The 23,080-nt window shown below is 34.4% G+C and overlaps 1 protein-coding gene across 5 annotated transcripts in view; it reads left to right on the top strand.

Moving 5' to 3' along the window:
• The window catches only part of LOC149576990 (uncharacterized), an 85,385-nt gene that overhangs the window by 11,474 nt on the left and 50,831 nt on the right, over positions 1 to 23,080 (top strand). The window lies entirely within an intron of this gene.

The raw sequence follows: 23,080 nt of genomic DNA, 5'->3' as shown, positions 1-23,080 counted from the left end.
GTGTAGTTTCATAGTTTTGTTTGATTTTGAAAACATACAGTTTGAGTTTACAGTAAGGTTTTAAGTTTCCATTTCGTTGTATGTTTTTGGTTTGATAAAGTTTACTGTTTTCCCCTTACAACTTAACCCATTTTCACATTTAAATATGAATGCATCATCGGCATAACTCACAAAACTGACATCTCTATAAGGATCATTAATTTAAAATAATAGTTAATAAATAATTAACTAGTAATTATTTAACACTATTAAAAGATAAAATAAATCTCATAAAATGATTACCTTTTAACATCCTATTAACAAATTTATTAATTAATAATTAACTTAAATTGCTAATAACATATACAACACTTAACAACTAATAATATCTAAAAGAAAGCTATTTATAAAAATATATAATAATCAAACTTTAATTAAATTAAAATTTAAATAAATTAAAATTTTAAATAATATAATTGTTTTTAATAAAAACTTTCATAAAACCCAACGCTTTTAAAGGTCCACTGGCCTATCATATTAAAGCGGTCATGGTCCTGCTACAGCTGTAGCAGGTCTTGTGTAAGTAGTATTTGTTGCTGTCGCAACAATAATTGCTACAATAGTCCCTCTACCGTCGGTAAGGATAGTGGTGGGGGATGGGATTTCGTGGCCCTGCCCCCAAGCAAATTTATTATTATATATTTTTTAAAAATTTTGTTTTATGAAAACAACAAAAACGAAATACACAACCCCACCTTCGAAAAAATATATATATATATATATTTTATAAACTGTGAAAAATACTCTGACAGGGAAAATCCAATAAACCAATCGACTTTTGCATTCTATAATTCAATTTCTTTTCAAAACCCTTTCCGATTAAAATACCCAATTGATTTAAATTCACCAAACGAGGGTTCTAAAACTCAATTTCTCGAATACAAATAAATTCAATACGAATAACAATAAAATTTCCAACAAAAGATTCATCTTAAATGAAGCTCTAAAAACAGATTTATCAGACACGAAGAAGACAGGGAATTCGAAGAACAGAAATCACTGTGCAAATAAACCACAAGATTCTACTCGAATTTGATGCCAATACGCAAATGCACGAAGCACACGAGAAATCCTCTTTCTTCTGAAACCCTTCTTTCCGAAAATCTCTTCTCCAAAATAGCGGTCCCTGCGAAATGAGCTCTAGATCTCTGATAAAGAGTTCTCCCCTAAATTTGGGGCTCTGATTGTGCAATCACGCGAGGAAACTCGTTAATCAAATTTTTTAAAAATATTTTGTTACTTTTTAAATATTCATGCACACTTTTTTCAATTTAAAATATCTTTATTAAATTAATTTCTCTTTAATTAATTTTTTGAAGCGTTTTTGATAAAAATATTTATTAACTTAAACAATACTAATGTTTAGCATTTATTTAAAAATGATCTCCTAAATATATTATTATTAAATTAAATAAATATTATTAGCTCTAAAATTAGAACTATAATATTATCTTTAAATTTAATTCTTTTATTTAATTAATTTCTCAATTAATTAAATTAATTAAGTATTGAATTATCTTAATAATTTTCCATTAAATTAAATCATTAAATATTCATTTAATTTGATTTAATTAACAGGAAAACACCATAGACCCACAAAACGAACTACGAAAACCCATCATAAAATACAACATACAAGATCAAACTCAAGGGTTATAATCACGAATTTACATCATATGACGAATTCGGAAGGGTAAACATCTCAGATACTTGCCCTACATTTTAAGACAAATGGTTTTAAGGATAGGATTCAGAGTCGAGTTATCTCCCCTCTTACTATTGAGATATTGTGATAGGGTACGCTCATCCTGGCAATTCAAGGAAGTCGATACTTGGTACTTGCAATCTGCATAAATTCTACGCATGTACAAACACATATATTATAAACTAAATAGGCATTGGCAGGAAGTGGTGCATCATGTAGATCCCGACTAGCAGGTGACTATGACTCCCTTCCTCAACCACATCAGAAATGTCAAACATAAAGAAAACATACAGGTACACCTTAGACATTCAAGTATAAGGTAAGTATCCATAGAAAACGCATATAAATCATTCATCTAACTAGCATCATTAAATAACTAAAAGTCACTACATGAACATATATATCATCATTGAACAATTATGAGATAACTGAAATAACTAACTCAATATATATATATATATATATATATATATATATATATATATATATATATATATATATATATATATGTATATATATATATACATATATATATATGTATATATATATATATATGTATATATATATATACATATGTATATATATATATATACATTTATTTATCAACTGAATATGAAACAATAGCCAACAATTTGGAAAACAATGTCACTGATCATCAAAGATAAATATAAAGCTAGCCTAAAAGAGTTCGGCAATAATAACTGAAAAGTAAACTAGGGGTAGGCACTACACACTGTCTATTCTATGTAAGTATTTATCAGATTGCAATATTGTAATATTTACTATCATCTGCAAGGCATCGACAATGATCTCACTATGCAATATAAGGAGAGTGGGTGGAATGATTATTGTCTTAGTTTTCTATACATGTTGCCATCTCATTGAATGAGTCACCAACTTCTTTCAAATTTCCCAACTTTCAAACTTTGAATGAAGTTTTTCTTAAATTTCAAACTTATGAATGCCTTCTGAAGGGTCACCACCTTGAACTTTCATGAAGAGATTTCAACAATTTAGCAAAATTTTCAAACAGTCGAAGCCTACTTCATTTCATCGACATCATTTTATCACTGAGATTAGATAGAGAGGTTCAACACTATATAATACTATTTATTCTCTCAGTGTTGTAAGAGTCCCGACATATTCGACATATGGTACTTATGTTGTGGGCTCTAACACTCCTTATTTTACAATCTCTTTTTCTTTTATAATGATCATTAGACCTTATACTTGATCATCTATTCCATTTACTGCCTCTCCCCTCATGTTACAAGCTATTGTGTTGAAGTCTTTTCGTGATGATGTGGGCCCTTTTGTACATGCTAGTCTCCCATTAGATTTGCACACAGTTAATGTTTTTGTGCTCACATTGAAATACCCCTAACTGGTCACGTGTCTGTGTTCTCTGCTCTTCACGTGTTGCTGAGTGGGCCTTAATGTCCTTATCAGTTTGCTGTTTGACCTGCTGGTCTATCTTCATGATGGCTTTACACATTCTTTTGGACTATTTCTACACCATAATTCTTGCAGCCCTTGTATGCCCCATATATGACAATCAAGTTGGACATTTAATAGACAAATTTCCATACCCTACTCTACTGACTAGAAGGACATGGGAAAAGGCTATTGCGTTTTTTTTCTAGTAGCCAGATTACTTTTTCTTGAACGTGACTAAACCATTTCCAACAAATTTAGTTTGTGCATATCCAATGTCTTCTGTGACCGAATGAATTGGATTTATTTTATAAACTCTTTCATACTCAGTGTCGATAGAAACCCTTTTCCTCATTTCAGATGATGACAATTATATAATTTTGTACAACCTTCTACGTATGTCACACATCTACATAGACTCTTCTACAAGACTTTGTGGCTACCTTCTACCATTTGGCAGTTTCCAATGTTCACTATTCTTCTTTTCCATGTACTGTGAGGGGCATTTTTATACACTGCGTAGATGAAGTCTCTCTAATGTTAATCTTGGAATGACAAACTACAATCATATCCCACTATTTGGATCATGCCAAATCATTAACCTTTATGGTGTTTGAGACCAATATTTCGTTGTGCGAGTACTTTATTGACTTTGGGACCTTTTCATTCGAACATGTAAGATATCAACTAGCTTCAGTTCTCCCTTGGACCACATTCGATCCATATTTTTTATTTGTCCTATTCACATTCACTTGAGTGCTAATTTTTATTTTTCATTGTTACATTTGTAGTTGACTCTGATACCATGTTAAGTAACGTGGATCATTTCTACAAATGTAATTATATTGCCATTGTTATAGATATTTTCTGAATGCAGATTTTGAGGACTCATAAATATGAGAGGAGACATGTCTCATGAAGAGACATCTCTCTATATAGTTAATTATCATTAGTTAGTATATTAATAATATAAATAACCATATATATATATTACATATATTATATTATATATATAATATAATATATGTAATATATATTATATATAATGATATATAAATTAAAAAAAAAATTTCTCTAATAATGATTTATGATCAATAAAGAATCTCCTGATCATATAAATCTGACTGTAACTACAAACTTAACAAAAAGTGGCTTCCATCCTTCTGCAAATCCACCAAAACCTACACAGACTTCATGTTTCTCACCAAGCTCTCATTCAAACAGACTCAAACCACTTTCAACAACCTGCTAAAAAAACAACACTGCACTTAAATAAATAAAATTACTCTTGGGTTTTTTTTGGGTTGTGCCCAACTCAATCCTGTGCCATATTTCACATCAAAATCTTGCCTTATGCCAAACCTGTCTTTTGATGGTATGACATCCCTTATTCAATCCTACCACCGTTTCTTTAAGCAATCCTTTACTTAAAACTGCCTTTCCCGTCCCTTTGGGTCACATCAGCATTAACTTCACTCACTACCTAATCATTACTACATTCCCAAAAAACACAAAAACGACAACAATGATCATGCTTTCACTAGCTACTTGCCTTAGACAGAGGACCTTCATTAGAAATAGAATCCAAAGATACACCACTAAAATCTTCCATCGTCATTTCACCTACATTATTAAAGGAATTTGCCCAGTTCGCAAGCCTACATACTTAATAATTTCCTGCCTGCAGCATGTGACTTAGCTTATAATCAGGAAAACAACTTAACTCAGCCAAAACACCCAAAGGAATTTTATGAATATGCCACGTCTACAAGTGACCATACTTAAGTGTGTCTACCACCACCTTCGAGTCACCTTCTAGGTGGACCTTATCTTCTTTTAAAAAACTTCTAAACTTCATTGCTAGTAGAGTGGCCTATGCCTCAGCCTGATTATTAGTGCCATTCTGAATTTGTTTTCTGCAATGGCAATAACATTATCATTCAAATCCCTAGCTATCACTCCAACCACCGACTTCCTTGGGTTACCTTTCGAGGCCCCATCAAAGTTTATTTTGATACAGCCTTCATCTAGTGGGATCCAAGATATCTGAGATCTTTCTCTTGGTTGCAAATCACACCACCCCCCATATTTTGATATCTCACCTTTATACTCGGCCAATGTTTTTGCATTGCACTATGCCAAGCCAAGAAAATAGTATTTGGTTTAAGATGATTTGTAGCCACACTCATGACTTCTTCATTTGCAGAATCAATCCTATGTTGCACTCATTCAATTGATTTCAATTTGTCCAAAAAGATTCGTCTATTCCTCTCCTTCCAAACTTCCCATATAACAATAGAAGGGCACATAATCCACAATTTAGATAAAGTCGTCTTATTCACCTTCATTGGCCAACATTTAAAAAGGACAAGAATCCTATTTAGGGGAGGACCAATCAATCTTAATTTGGTCCTAAGTGCATCCCAACACTCCTGAGCAAATTCACACTGGACTAATAAATGATCAACATTCTCACAACATTTCTCAGCATCTATTATTGCCCTAGGCGCTGCCCTTCAAACACAACACACATTTGGTTGGTCCTATGAAACCATCCTATTATTATATAATAATATATTACATATATGGTTAACATATTAATATTACATATATGCTTAAGATGAGTTACATATATGGTTATTTATATTACTATTATATTAATGTGTTAACTAGTGTTGTTTAACCGTAGAGACATCTCTTCATGAGGCATGTCTCCTCTCATATTTATAAGCCTTCATTTGCAATTGGAACACAATCAATACAATGGCATTGTTAGTGCATTTGCAGCAATCCTAGAAAACAACATGGTATCAGAGCTTAGTTCCTTCTCTAAAGCCTAAACAGCTTGACGGTAGATCTTAGGCAAAGATAATGGAGGAGTAATCAGAGACAAACCAATAAATATCAAATCAGACATAGAGAAGTACAAATGGCATAGATCAAGTAACGTGGGTCATCCCATCAAAGTAGTAGACATTAGTGCTGCCGAGAAGAGTTAAGGGTTAGGCTGAGCGTGTCCTTCATTCACCTTGCTATTTTGTAACAAACCAGTGCCCTTAGATAGCAAGAAGCCAAAGGGTCCTTTTGAAGAGCCTTTTACTGGATTACAGTGTATTTGGAAGCCACCGTAAAGCGACAAAGGAGAAAGTGCAAGCATGGGGTGGGCGCTTCAATGTAGATGCCTGACAGTATCGATGAACTCAAACATAATAAACTCAATTGCATTCAAAACCTTTGGTCGTGCTAGCGAGATGATTGAACTGACGTCATATCTAATCTGGTTACATATAACATTGACCTTGCGAGTCACTATGAATCGCAAGACATCGACAAATCCACTTTGTTGCTTAAGATGATCCATGATGCTAAGTTTATACCAAGTATTGTAACTTTTAACCATTTGATGAAGACACATTTTTAGGCTTCATAAGTATCAAGGAATTGTCAGTAGTAAAAGCCAAAAAATTATCAATAAAATGAAAAGAGGCAATGCCTATTATTTGTTGAAAAGCAGACAAGTAGGTATTTGTGGAGTGAGATGACATGAAGAGTCTAGTCACATGGTGGAAAATGGATTCTAACTGCTCATCATGAAACATCTATCCCACGCGGACACCCAGAGGGTAAGAAAGGACGAGGGAAGCATGCGGGTTCCACCTAGTAGCAGAACATGTCTAATAAATGAGGGATGATTGAATTGCATACAATACAACAAGGAGAGTTGCACGATTAAACAATGATTGTTCGCTAGTAGAAGTTGATACCGCGAGAAAGGAGATGTGGGTGCCACCATTTAAGCCTTGAATAAGTAAAGGTATATAGCCGACAACTTATATGTTTGCATATTACCATAGAAACTGAATCAAGCTATTTATCGTTTATCGAAAGGTAACCTACGTGGATGTTATGTTAAGTCCTAATAAAAAGAGAAAGCAAAGGTACTAAAATAATATTTTCAAATCAAACAAAAGGAAGAATAAAGGATTCATTACACTTAGCGTGGCATGAATGCATAAGGTGCCATGTTGAACAGGCATGTCATGTCAAGGATGTTTGTGTTTTGCATTGTGAAGTTTTTGTTTTGATTGGAAAATGAGAGTGGATGAAACTAATATAAAGAAGGAAGTTGTATTGCTTTGATGTGAAAGAGTGAAGGCTTATACTAATCTCAGGTATTACAAAGAATTTTATTGGAATTATACACGAGAATATTAGATCATGAAATGAGAAGAAGAGGTGACTGATATTATCATGTGACTGAAAAATCTATAAGACCGGAGTAAGCTTCGTTGAGAAGAAGATGAAGAATTTTCTTTAGTTTATCCCTCAACTATAAGAGGGATGATTCTTTCCAAAGAAGAAAGTTAGAAAGAAGCTCATCATATTTGATGTGATATATAATCATTTGATAATATGAGTGGAAATTATATATTGTAGGGGGAATAATAATATTCAATGTTTCCACTATCTAACTAGCTCATCAAGGTCTTTAGCTCATTTTGGATAGCAAGGGCAACACAAATCAGATTGGATAAGTGGATCAAGCATTGTCTAAAATCATCTTGAATAGACAACTCGACAATTGAAGAGTGTCTCGGTTGGGAAGAAATCATTGCGCCACACATAACATGAGAGCACAGATATGGGTTGATTTAGATCCAATATTTGGATCAGCTCTTTACTTGCAGAAGGGCTAGATCTTGTATTTGGGCAACACGAGAGATTATGTCAAAGGAATCCATATTTGATTTGATGCAAAATTGTTCAACAATATTGAATGAGTGAGAATTTTACATTGTGGGGGGAATAATAGTCAATGCTCCATTCCCATTTGAACCTTCTTTAGAAGGGAGATGTTCCATTCTCAAATAATCTAAGAAGACAATTTCTGAATCTTCATGTGCAGATAAGTATTCTTGTCTTTTACATATCTCTCTCTCTTATTTGTAATTCTATATACACTATAAGGGTTATTTGCCTTTATTTTTCCTTTTATGTTTTTGAAGATGTTGTTACAAGAAAAGAAAGTTGGTACTTTATAAATGCTACCAAATATTGTGCAGACTCAATCTAATGATAGTAGCTCCAAAGACCTTCTTTGATGATTGCCCCTGATGATCAAGATGGATAAAGTGAGGCTCTTGAAGCAAACATCTTTGATGATTGAGATTATGAGATCCTTCTATATTAAGAGGGAGTATGACACTTCTTCTAAAGCAATGTAGGAGCTTAGAAGATTGATACTCAGAGGGAGTCTAGAAATACATGTGTGTGACTGCATGATGTTGATGGGCCATCTCCTATGCATATCATAAGGAAGTGATGACTTATCACCAAAAAATTAGAAAATTAATATCAGATTCAGAGTGAGTTTGACAAGAATCCTTGGGGGAAGAGAGCCTCTAAGGGAGTAACTACTGGACCTGATTTCTCAGTATCATTGTTTAGAGGGAGAATTTTTGAGGTGCAATCCTTGTGAATGATATTTTCTCTACAAGGAAAAGTTCTAAGTGAAATTCCTTGTAATGCATTCTTCTCTATGAGAGAGAATTGAGGTTAAAGCCTTTGCACCACCCTCTGACTTGGTTCGTGGTGGTTAGTATTTCACATATGATATGTAATGAAAGGTGACAATCTTTCATTGACATATATAAACAGAAGGTAGCCAATATAAGGTGACGATCTTATAAATGGTAGACCTGTTATCAAACAAACATCATTAAGTTGTCCTAGAGTGCTGGAAGTCATGATAACTAACAAATAGAGGGTAACCATTGTAAGGTGACGACCTTATAAATGTTAGACTTGTTATCATGGTTCTTTGAGTTTGATTTTGCCGGACACCATGATAACCAACTTGTTATGGTTCTTTGGGCTGGATCTTGTTGGACACCATGACATAGTTACTATTATAAACCACACTTGAGGTGGTGTTTAAGCTTATATTAAAGCTATGGAATTTGCTTCAATTGTGTGTTATGAAGGGTGAGAAATTTAACCTCATAGTGAATTGAATATCATATTGAGATGATATCTCTTCATATTCTTGAGAGCATAATGTGTTCTATAAATCCTCCCTAGCTAAGAGGGAGTGTTAAGGTTGTAGCTTCTGTGGGATTGATTTTGACACGAGATACCTTATTGATGGTAAATCATCTTTAAGATAAATATCTTATATATATATTATATATATGTAATATAATATATATTATACATTATACATTATTATATAATAATATAATAATATATAATATATATTATTATGTGATAATATATTACATATATGGTTAACATACTAATATTACATATATGCTTAAGATAGTTACATATTCCTTCTCTCATATTTATAAGCCTTCATTTGCATTTGGAACACAATCAATACAATGACATTGTTAGTCCATTTGCAGCAATCCTAGAAAACAACATGGTTGCCACTTGACATTCAACATGACTAGAAGAATTATTATTATTGATTTTGATGAAAATTTTAGCTTGTTTTTGTTGTGAGGTTTTCACACCATCCTCCCATTGCAAATGGCCCGCTCTCTTTTTGTTAGCGGCAGAAGCAGTTGTCCTAGGTAGTCTTAGATTAGTGGAAATTTTCAAATCTCCATGTAATATCCCCAAATGGGATAGTAAAAAGGAAACAATAATTTTTGCAAGCTAAGGCAAATCTGATAACAAAAAATATTACAAACTAGGGCATAAATCTGGAAATTTTTATGCATATAAATATCTTCATGACAAAACCAAAATATTGGTCAATATTTCAAATCTGATTTTTGTAGCTAAACAGAATATGCATTTTAGATTATTCCTGAATGTAGGAGAACTCAACCAAAACCCTTACTTCTGCTAAATATTTTTAAAACCATGAATTCAATATTTCCATCAAACAATATGATGCAAATAACATGCAAAAAATATTCCAGATTTGGGTCAGAATATTTTCTAACCCCAGCTGACATTCCAGAAGTGATGATAGGCTCCCAAATTGACCAGCATCAAGTCTGAAATTGATGCTCTTTAACAGCGATCCATAGATATTCCAGATTTGGGGCAGAATATTTTCTCGATAGATATTCCAGATTTGGGTCAGAATATTTTCTGACTGACCTTCCAAAAGTGGTGATAGGCTTCTAGGTTGTCCAGCATTAAGTCTGAAATTGATACTCCTTAACAGCTGTCCATAGCAAACTCAGAAATAGATGATTTGCAGCACTTAATGTTCCCAGATCTGGTCTGCAGCACTAATATTGTCCTTAATTTGGCCTCTAAGCCCGATCAACACTTGCAGCTCAGAATTACCAATTTTCTAGGGTTTCGCAAGCTGTAGTTCTTCCACCAAATCACACCTTTTTGACTAGGGAGAGCCCATTGTCTCATTGAAATCGGGGATAATCAAGGGTTTGAACCTTAAGCCAAGTTGCAGCAGCAGTAAGCATAAATCTTCATCACATAATGAGCTTTAATTGAGCTCCTTTGGGTGTTTTATAGCACCTTCTAAAAAGATGAATATACCTCTACCTTTGATATTCCATCTCTTAATCCAATGCTGCAGAGTAAAAACCTAAAGTGTGCACCAATGAAACTTTTTGAAGCTAGGGCCCACCTTGACATTTTGTCATATGTTTTGTTAAGTCACTTAGTACATAAAAGAGGGGATAACTTAAGTCCATTGGCTAGGCATCCCTTAAGTTGCCTAAAAAGACATGCCTAACTTATAACTACTTAAGTTCACTTAAGTTGTTTCAAAAGATGTGCACTAACTTAAGATTAGAATTTAGTACAAGCCAAGAACTTTATTTCTTACCTGTGTTACCCATGGACATGTCTCCAACCTAAAAACCCCCGACATTGTACCAGAAATGTTTCGTGGACTTGGAGACGGCTAGGTGACGTCCCCACCCCATCCCCCTTTTCTAAAAATTCCTAGGAAAAGTCCCGGGAACTTGGGGACTTTGGGATTTTTTTGGGGGATGTCCGTACATCCCGGTGATGGTTGGGGACACCTTGGGGACGCCTTGGAAGTCCTCAGATGGATGGGGGTCCCCGATTGTATAGACAACATCAGCACTTATAAAATATTTTTCTTTTACAAAACATTTACTTTTTTAATTTTAAAGTGGGCCCCTCCTTCCAAGTTCACCCTAACATGGTTATTACTGTTTGGTAGTTAATTCTTACTATTTGGGGCCCTCTGATTAGTATTTGACAACAATACGTTAAGAATCATGGAATTAATATTGTTGTTGTAGTACGCTACATGCTCAAAATGATATAGCAGACTGTTTGCATGGTGCTGAGAAAGTCTGAAAAGTGCATAATAGACCTAGAACATGCATCCTAATGTCATTTTATGGCAATACATCAATTCTTGGTTGGTCTTGGACCGATCTGGGTCCTTTGTGGAAGATACGGCAAATATTGGAAGTTGCATCAAGATACTGTCTTATTGTAACAAACCTATATCATGATTAGAACTGTATAGAGGACCTCTTTGTATTAATAATTTAATATCAGTCCACTTACGATGAATTGGATGTGTAGTTTTAGAATTAAGTGATAGTAGTGTGTTTCAATTTGGAAGATGGGTTATTGTTCTTGTTGCTATTGAAAATGAATTCTAAATTATATTCCTAGGTATATTTCAAATTTTTATGTTAGTATTTTAATATTACATGCGCATTGAAAATAATTTCAAATTATGAATACATTATAGCATATTGAGCATTGAGTTTGATTATTGAAATGTTGTATGTTTAGGTTCTATGATCTTTAAATGGCATGGTTTATCCATGTCTCAATATGAATGTAATGCTTATATGCAAATTTCCCTATATATTTTACGTTTTCCCTATATTTATATAGCCATCCCCATTTGCCATCCCTCTGTCCCCAAAATCAGCAAAACAATTTGCCATTCCTGTCCTATTGTCCCTTGCCGTCCCCGTCCTAGAAACTCGGGGGGACAGTGTTTATTACACAAGGATGCTCCACGTCATCTTCCTCTTGGGAATCCAAGGAAAGGACAACCAACTGCTGTTAATTTTCTTGCTCTAAGCTAGGGACATTATAGTCATCCCCACCTAGAGAGTCCTTGTCCTTAAGCATTTGGAGACTAGGATGTTTGAGTGTCCCCTCTCCTTTCCATGTTGCATCCTCCAAAGGCAAGTTTTTCCATTTGATAAGATATTCAGTAATTACCTGGTTCCTCAGCCTTTTCTCCCTTACTTTTAAAATTGTTTCTGGTATAAGTATCAAATTGCCCTCTTCACCATGGGGTATAACTTAGTTGAAGGTGTCACTTGCTGTCTATGTGCCCTTTTGAAGCATGACACATTGAAAACATTGTGAATCTTGCTGGTAGACGACTACTCCAGCTCATATGCTACCTTACCAATCCTCTTAGTTACCTTGAAAGGTCCATAAAATCTGGGTTTAAGATTTTCGGCCCCACTTATCTTCAATGAGGATTGTCTATAAGGTTGAAGATACAGAAATACCAAGTCTCCCACCTCAAAAGACCCCTCAACTCGATAACGATCCACATATTTCTTCTGCTGTTTTGTGCAATCTGTATATTTTGCTTGAGTGCTTGTCGATATCTTGATTTTCTTTAGCCCACTCAAGAGCTTTTGCAACTCTAAAATTAGAAAAGACCAAATCGACAAATCTAGAAGCTTCATAACCATACAAAGCTTTGAAAGGTGTCATGCCAATGCTTATACGATATGTAGTATTGTAACAACATTCTGCCAGATGCAATCATTTTTTCTATACCTTTTGCTGCCTGAAAACATAATTTCCCAAGTAGCCTTCAAGCCACTTGTTTACAATTTTGGTTTGACCATCTGTTTGAGGATGATAACTAGTGCTATGGTCAAGTTCCGTTTTGGCTAACTTCATCAATTCTTGCCAAAAAATACTGATGAATATGTGGTCTCTATCACTTACAATCCTCTTTTGCAGTCCATGCAATCTGAAAACTTGCTCAAAAAACAAGTCTACAACTTGTGGTGCTTTGAATTCGAAAGGTGTAGGCATAAAATGAGCATATTTTTTGTAAGTCTATCTGCTATAACAAAAATACAATCCTTACCATTCACCTTAGGCAGCCCAGTAATAGAACCCATTGATACTTGCTACCATTTCTGATTTCGAATTGGAAGTGGTTGCAACTGCTCTGCTGGAAAATAAGTTTCAGCCTTGGTTCTTTGGCATTCAAGACATTATCTTATATGTTTAAGACATCATTTTTCACTCCCTTTCCATGAGAATCTTTCATGAATACACCTGTATGTCTTCTCTGCATGTCTATAAATAACCAGGGTGACCAGCCAGCCGTTTGTGAACAACAGCAATTTTTTTTGTATTTGAGTTCACTTTTTGGTACTAGATAGATTCAGTCCTTGTAATAGATGATGCCTTGCAGAACCTTATACCTTTCATCATCTATTTTACCATCTAAAATGTCGCATGCATGCTGATTTTGACATATTCTATTAATATGTGATCCTTTTAAGTGGCTGGACTTTCTAAAAGTGAACAAAATGTAGGTTTTCTAGATAATGCATCAACAACAACATTTTTTTTCTGTCTAACAAATTCAATATCAAAACCATACACTTGCAACTTGCTTGCCCAATGCTGCTGTCTCTTGTTCAATTCTTTTTGTCCAATGAAATACTTGAGGCTTTTATGATCATTCCTCACTGTAAATTTGTTGCCTGCAAGATACTGGCAAAACTTCTCAAGTGCATGCATGATTGCCAATATCTCCTTATCATAGGTAGAAAGCCTTCTTTCCACTTGATTCAATTTTCTGCTCTCATAAGCAACAAGTTGTCTTGCATCAAAACAACCTCAATACCAATGCCAAATGCATCACATTCAAGTACAAAAGGCTTAGAGAAATTTGGTAAAGCAAATGCAAGATAAGTACTCATTACCTTCTTAAAATGATCCATGATCCCTTGAGATTCATCCGTCCAAACAAAGGCATCCTTCTTGGTCAAATTTGTCAAAGGAGCGGTTATTAAAGAAAATCCCTTCACAAACCTTCTAAAGTATGTGCATAAATCAATGAAGCCCCTCAATTGTGATACATTCTTCGGTGGTGGCCAATCAGGTATAGATTGAATCTTTTACCTATAGGCCTTTACTCCATTCTCAATGACATATCCAAGATATAATAGCTCAGTCATACCAAACTCACACTTAGATGCTTTTGCAAAAGCGGAATTAGCTGCTAAAACATTCAATACCTCATTCCCATGTCTTGCTATACACTAGGATGTCATCAAAGACCACCAACACAAATTTCTGCAATTGCTTGTTGAACACATGGTTCATACAAGACTCAAAAGTGGCTGGAACATTAGGTAATCCAAAAGGCATTACTAACTACTCAAAATGTCCATAGTGGCACCTGAAAGCAGTTTTGTGCACATCTTGCTTCCAAACTCGAATTTGGGGGTATCCTATTCTAAGATCTATTTTGGAAAAATAGATTGCTCCATGTAGCTCATCGGACAATTCACCAATACATGGAATAGGATACTTGATCTTGATTGTCATATTAAGTGCACAATAATCAATGCACATCCTTATAGTTCCATCCTCCTTCACCAAAACAACGAAGAAGCGAATGAGCTAGAACTAGGTCATATGTCCTACATCCAACTCCTCCCGAACAGTCCTTTCAATCTCATCCTTGAATCGTTTGGGATGACGGTAAGGATTTGTGACAACTGGCTCACTGTCCACAAGCTCAATGACATGCTCAAAACCACGATTTGGAGGTAAACCATGGGGTAAATCTGAAAACACGAAGCTATGTCGGTCTAACAAGCCTTGTATGTCAATACTATATCCTTGCTGTTCCGTTTCCATGGATTTACGTGTAATAAACCATTGCACTGCCCACTCATCCTCTGCATGTCGTAAATTTCTCTCCATTCTTTTAGCTGAAACAACTCTAGGTGCATCTGAAGATAAGCCCTGTAATTCCTTCTCTCTCTCTATGCACCAATGTCTCATTGTTCACTGTGTTATGAGCCCAAATGTCTCACTGAAATCAGGGATACTCAAGGTTTTGAATCCTTACGCCAAGACGCAACAGCAATAAGCAGAAATTTTCCTCACATAATGAGCTCTAATGAGTCCCTTAAGGTGTTTAATAGCACCTTGTAAAAGGATGAATCAATCTCCACTCTTGATATTCCACCTCTTAATCCAACACTCCAAAATAAAAACCTTAAGTGTGCAACCAATGGAACTTTTTGAAGCTAGGGCCCACCTTGACTTTTTGTCTTTTGTTTTATTAAGTCACTTAGTACATGAAAGAGAGGATAACTTAAGTCCCTTGGCTGGGCATCACTTAAGTTGCCTAAGAAGATGCGCCCAACTTATAATAACATAAATTCACTTAGTTGCATTAAAAGACGTGCACTCGACTTAATTTTAAAATTTAGAACATTCCAAGGCTTCATTTCTTACCCAATGATGCTCTGCACTCTCTTCCTCTTGTGAAATCCTAGGAAAGAACAACCAACTGCTGTGAATTGTCTTGTTTTGAGTTGGGGATATTACATTTTGAGTCTTAGAGATGAGTTTGAGCAACTTTGGTTCATTGGGTAGTGAAGGGATGTGAAGTTGAAATCAAGGGAGTTGTGATGAAATGAGTTAGAATTCATGGAAAATCATGTTCTAGTAGCAAATTTATCTTAGAAAGGTAGGAAAAATTGTGGGAGATAACATTGATGGAGGCATGCTAATTTCTGAAATTTGGTTGGGTTTGGAATTTTTTAGAATCTCCCATTTAGATACTGGTGCTCTTTGGTTTTTGTCGAGCACAAATGTTGGTGGTTGTGGATGCTTTCTGGTGCTACATGGGTGCTCCTAGGAAGTGCATCTTGAGGCTGTGGGTGCTCTCAGGATGTGCTAAAGAGCACCCACAGTTGTAGGATGTGCTTCTTGGGAGCACCCTAACAGCACCCAGGCACACTTGGACAACACCTACGGTAATATAGGCCCTTCGGATGCCCAAAGCCACTTATGTGACTATTTTACATGTGTCTAATTCATTTTTTAATTCATTCATTGCTCCTAAACCTTAAAGCAGCCCTAAAAGAGGCTATTCATTGTTTGTTCTTCTCACTTTGTTTGCAATTGGGCTCTCTTCTCATTTGGTGAACTATCATGCTATGGAATGGTTTATTTTTGTATATTTCTTGCATTTCTTTGCATATATAAATCATAGTATATTCACACACACACCTCTACACTACACACACACACACACACATATATACATAGATGCACCCACACACTATATACACACACACTATATATATATAGACGCACCCAAATGCATCCACAATTCAATAAAAGAATTTCACGCATCTGTGCATTAGAATCCCGCAACAGCATTAGAACTAGGATTGGTAACTTAGATCTTCCAACGTCTAAAATCTTTATTATAACTCCTATGAATCTAAAACCACTCTCAAATATCCTAACAGTAATTATATAAAATATAACTTGAAGTATAAGAAATAAATTCTTATACTTAAATGTTATATAAATTATCTCACCCTCCAACAAAAGAAATTGAAGTGAACAGTTGCGAGTTAGCTTGCAAAATTGTAGTAAATCTTGAGAGTAGGTTGGGATGCGACCCTTGTCAGGATTCCCAATCTTGACTATCCTAGAATTTAGCTCAAGCTTAGATGATTTTGAACTGACTAAAAGGCAAGTTTCAAGTGCAAGTTGATAAAAAAGACAAAGGAATGAGTCACAATCTCAATACAAGGGTGGAATCACCTCTTGTCTAGACTCTCAATCTTGAGGTTTCTAAAATTCTGCCTCCTTGCCTTGTGAAAATCTTGATATCCCAAAATCTCTGCCCATGTCTAGGCGAAATTCAAGGCAACATTTTAAACTCCAAAATTAATGTGGACAATCAAAACTGTGGACGAAAGATGGAAATAAACTAAATCTTGGAGAGAAGTAATCAAAATATGAAAATGGAAGTGGATCAAAATTAGATATTGAGGGGTTTTGATCAAATGAGGATGCAAATCAGATTGAAAATCATGAGGATTAAGCCTTGAGAACAATCTTGAAGCATTAATTGACAAGATGAAACATGTCAAACAAAGATAATCCTGACAATTTGAAATGTTTGCCTGATCTAGGTGAGTTCAAAGTGGTTAAAAGGCAAAACACTAATGCAAAATCGATGAAAAAGATGGAATTGAGAAAAGCAATGGATCAAGGTGAAAATGTTGATTTTATAAATGCAAATCCATACAAAATCCAACGAAAATCAGATCAAAATAAGACAAGAACATCAAAACAAAAGGGGAAAAGTAGACCTCTCAGGATTCTCAATCTCAAGAATCTTAGAATTCAGCCCCTTGCAATATCTTAACAATTCAAAATCTCCATCCAAGTCTAGGAGGGAGTCAAGACAAATTCCAATTTCAAGTTGATAACAATGATGAAAAATGATGATAAAAGAGGGAACATCAAAACTATTTATTTTCTAGGACCACTGCAAATGTACTAAGCACTGACATTATATTTGGTATGTGCTTTTCAAATGTAGCGACCTCTTATATTAATATGAGAATTGAGTCAAGAATAAACACGCCTCTTCATAGGACATGTCTATTCATTAGCATAATGAAAATCATTATAGTTATTATAATATCTCTAAATAATATATATTTATACACACACACACACATATCTTTGCTATAATTTATCTGACTTAAGGTACAAAACATAATCACTCCCTCTTAGCTAGGGAGGATAAACACATGACCAATATTATGCCATTGGTAATATTAGGAAATGACAAAATTTAAGGATATCTTTGATAAGAAGATATCCACCATTTTGATATCACATTTAATCAAGAGTATTGGTCTTCCAGAATATCAACACATGATATTCTCCAAATAAGTAACATTTTTGATATCATGAGTATTTGTCTTCTAGAATATCAACACGTGATATTCACCAAGTACTCAAATAAGGTTTGATATCACATGTGATATCATGAGTATTGGTCTTCCAGAATATCAACACATGATATTCACCAAGTACTCTTTGAGTAACGACCTTCTAGAATGTTGAGATGTAAGATATTCACCAAGTACTGTAAGTAATTGCCTCCAGAACATCAATTCACATGATATTCACCAAGTACTCTGTATAATGCTCCTCCGGAACATCAATTTACATAACATTTACCATGTACTAAAAAAAATGTTTATAAGGTATGTGCACAAGCATTCTCATAATGCTTACCATATAAACATCCACCATACAAATTATAATCTATCATGATTTCCATAGACATCATAAGATATCCATCATGATAGAAAATTAAATTATTGTAAGATCATCACCTTTCATTAATTTTTGCAAATACAAGTGACATCATTTGGAAGTCGTCACTTCCTCATGATGTAAACAAGGGGTAGGCACATTAAATCACGCAACCACACACATGATACCAAAAGTTTAGATGAAGTCAAAACTTCCTCCGATTCTGATATGATCAAAGATCTTCAAAGATTAATTGAAACATATCCTATATCCGCTCCTTTAGACATATGTGTCTGACTCTCTAAACATAAAGCTTTTGAACTCCTTTACTTGTGAAAAAGTGTCAAACTCCCTTCGAATCTGATATCAATGCTCCTTTTCTTGCTAGAGCATTATTGGAAGAGATCAAGGCATAGAGCTCTTATAATACATATTGAAATAAAAGAATAAGAGACATAATAATCAAGGATAATTCTGCATAATGATATAAGATCATTCCAATGTAATATAGATAAAGATATAATTTAAATATATACTTTCAACATATAAGCATATATTCTATCTTTTATATATATATATATATATATATATATATATATATATATATATATATATATATATATATATATATATATATATATATATAAGGTGACCAATTTCCTAAATCTACATTTCACTTTATTCATAAGAAATCAATCATTTATACTTATCTCCAATATTGCCTTAACAATGAACCCAATAAGACGTGTAAGATTTCAGTCAATACTCTGTTCGACATATGAGGAAGGTGTTGCCTCCTTTTAAAATAGTTTATTTAGCTCGAAGACCGGTATTCCATCCACATGATTTACTAGGAACTCACAATGCTTTTCTTGGCACTAACATTGTATTAGTGTCTTTGACTGTGGATCTTTCTCATATATAACTGCCAACCTTGTCCATGTGGTTTGGGCGCTTGATTATATTGTTTTATCCTTTTGTATCTCTCCCTTTCTCTTTTGCAATGTATATTTGTTTTGAACTCTTTTTAATTCATAGTCTAACCTACCTTTTATCCTGTAACGGATTACCTATTGGAAACCGACAATTGGAACACTTGTTGTTTTGTCATTGATGTCAAATTTACTGATAAGACATTGTTACATAATCTAAATGTCATAGCTATTTGATTGATGAAGAAGATTTGAGAAATTGCTCATAACAATAGCAATTAGAGGAAAGGTTGAGTTATAAAAAGGAAGCTACAATGGACATTTGATTAGTGAGACTTTGATAAGACACATTAATTGTTTATATCAAGAAAATTAAGCTAAGCTGAGCAATAGAGTAAAAGATTAAGGAATGCCAAGTGATGCTAGTGTCAACCAAGCCACACTATGTGCCGAGCAAATCTAGTGTTGACCGAGCATCAGTATCAATCGAGCAAGATAGATGATGCCGAGCTGGAAGTTTTACAGCGACCAAGTGCTTAAGTGATGACCGAGTGTCAGAACTTAGTGATTGTCGAGTAATAGTGTTGAGAATGAATTCGAGGAAATCGTAATTCCTAGCCAACCCCTGTTGATTTCTTGGGAGATGTAAACCGTGTTGAAGATAAGATTGATGAGTTGGATCATTAAATTCAAGGTGAGGATTAGGTAAAGACCTAATAGACGGATTCTAAAGAAGTTTCTAGAAGATGATCAAGAAGGTGGATTGATACAATGAATCGTGTTGAACTTGATCGTAAACCCTAGGATCTACGGTGATCGTGGAAAATGGAAAAACAAGAATTACCTATTTAAAGAGATATATAGCCGAACTTTAATGGGGAAGAGTGTGAGTGTGAGGTGCGTATAGAGGAAGGTTGATTAGAGACGCACAAGTGTGAATGCGAAGCTAAAGGAGATTGCTTGTTCAAATGTTGTTGATATTGATAAGCGAAATTTGAGTAGATGGCTTAAGTTTTGTTGGAAGGAGAAGATTGATTGCTTGAAGGGTTGCCAAGCGAATCAAGAACAAAGATGATAGTGAAGAGCTTATTAGTGGATCAACACATGAATTAAACAGTGATTTGAACTTGCGAAGTGAGTTGTAATCATATAGATCAAAACCCTATTGTTTTCTTTCTAATCCTTTTAAACAATTTGTATTGAAATCCTTTTAACAGAGGTTGACCTAATAGTCATTTGAAGCACTTAATAGTCTATGTAAATCGTTTAACAAGGTGACATTCTAAATGGAATGATCAAAGTCTTCTGATAAGGCCATTCCTAACAGGTTGATTAAATCCTCTAACCAGTTCTCATTTAATAGTGTGTATTGTAAACTTTTAATAGTGTTGGCTCCTAATAGAGCTCACTTTGAAAGAGTGAAAAAGTGGTGACATGTTGCTGGAGGTTTTTCCCAAATTGAGTTTCCACATAAAATCCTAGTGTCAAAATTGTGTTGATTGTTTTATATGTTTTACAGTTTATATTCAGCAAATTATGTTATGGTTGAGACAGTAATTTTATTAATATAGTACAGACCAAGCGATAGTAGGATAAGAAGAACAATGAGTGTTTTATGTTTAATTGTTCAAATGTTACTTACGGAACTTGAGTAACTGATTCACCCCCCCTCTCAGTTATTCTAAAGATTTCTAACATTACCTTCACGTTAGAATGGTTAAGTTCTTTGCACACTCGCGTTTGGGTCTTTGCCATGCGTGGCAGGTGGAAATAGGGTGTTCACTCGTGAATTTAATTTATTCCGATTGCTTCATTCTAATATTATATATGCTAATCACAACTGGTCAAGGGTTTTAAAGTTTTTTTCCAACAAGATCCAGTTTGCTGGTATCCAGCAATCATCGGATGCCTTAGAGTGGCATCTCATTGATGCATTCTGCAAAACAATATACAATGTCGTCTACTTGTTCAAAGCATTTACATTTGGTTTATATGTCAACGGCAATACTTGGAATTAAACAAACAGTCTCAAAGCCTGTCTCTTATTTCTGATTCAATTTCCATTCTATCTGTATTGGTATGTCTGCAATCATTTCTTCCATTTGATGGATGCTATCTATTCGTGTGTTACTACCATATGCTTGTATGTTGTATATGCAGAATTGTAAACTAGTCTTATGATATAAACTGTAATGATTTCTCTAAACACAGAAGGCCTCTATTTCAGAAAAATCATCTGTGTCAGATTCATATACGTCAGACGAGTACATGAAAACCGTATCATGCATTACTAATAAGTGTGGAATTATGGAATATCATCATATCGGTTATATTCTACAGTCTGCATCTGTGGTTCTCCACCTTCTTTGTAGGTGTTGCTCTAAAATTTGTCTATTTCTTTTACCATCACTCTTCTAGCTTCCCTCCGGGGTTTCTTGAGAGAAGGGTGCATTAATATTGCTCTACTTTCTTTTGTGTATTCCTCTACCAAGTTTTTCTTAACAGCAATAAAGGCTTCTGAAAATAGCTGATGCCAATGTTAATATCGAGCCTTTATGCACCTCTATTGGTGGATAGCCATCTCTAAATATTAGCCAATATTTTTTTATTAATTAAGCACGATTCACAGTCAAAACTTAGAAAATCTTGGGCGGCTTCAGGATGCATAACATATATGTTCAATATTCCCGATCAGGATCATCACTATTGGTAAGGACTACAGATATAGAAATTTCTATTTCTGAAATACAGATCATGGAACCCGTCAGTGAATGATTGTGCAAATATATTATATAGTGATATTGGACTTTCCTATCATTTATAAACTCTTCTGTGCTTTGCACCCACAACGTTTGCACCGCATATTCAGTATATATATTTATCACCTTTGGAAATTAGTCACCTCCCAATTTTGATATGTAAGGTGTCATTTTATATTATATCAGGATGCACTGAAGCTGCTATGCGTATTCATTATTTCAGAAACTGCCAGAGAAACAACAGACCTCTTGAATCTTATCAAAATAGGCCCTTAATAATAGAGATCCTATCGTTTCCCTTTGATTCATTTAACAAAGAAAGCCATGCCATTACACTTGGAAAATTACACTTTCAAAACCTTGAACTAAGTTCTAAATTTAATTTGGTAAAATTTGTCCTTGTTCTCTTAAGTAGTCTCAGCAAATGACCTGCTCTGATACCATGTTGATTTTCTGGGACCGCTGCAAATGTACTAAGCACTGCCATTAGATTTGGTATGTATTTTTCAAATGTAGCTACCTCTTATATTAATATGAGAATTGAGTCAAGAATAGATATGTCTCTTCATGGGATATGTCTATTCATTAGCATAATGAAAATTATTATAGTTATTATAATAACTCTAAATCATACACACACACACACATGTATACATATATTTGCTATAATTTTATTTGAGTGAAGTTACAAGACATCAACAAAAGCAAGGGACAAAAAAATAAATTATAAAGATGAATTGACAAAACTTTGGGGGATATTCACAATCTCGAGAATCTCGGAATTTTGCCACCCTTCATATTGCAAACTCCTGAGAATCCTAAGAACCTGCCCAAACATAATGCTGTTTTGATGAAATTCTTCAAGTCTA

This window comes from Cupressus sempervirens, chromosome 1 (assembly GCF_028749045.1).
Source record: "Cupressus sempervirens isolate cs-2001-9-10 chromosome 1, ASM2874904v1, whole genome shotgun sequence".
Lineage (NCBI taxonomy): Eukaryota > Viridiplantae > Streptophyta > Pinopsida > Cupressales > Cupressaceae > Cupressus > Cupressus sempervirens.
This window is presented reverse-complemented; position numbering and strand designations above follow the sequence as displayed.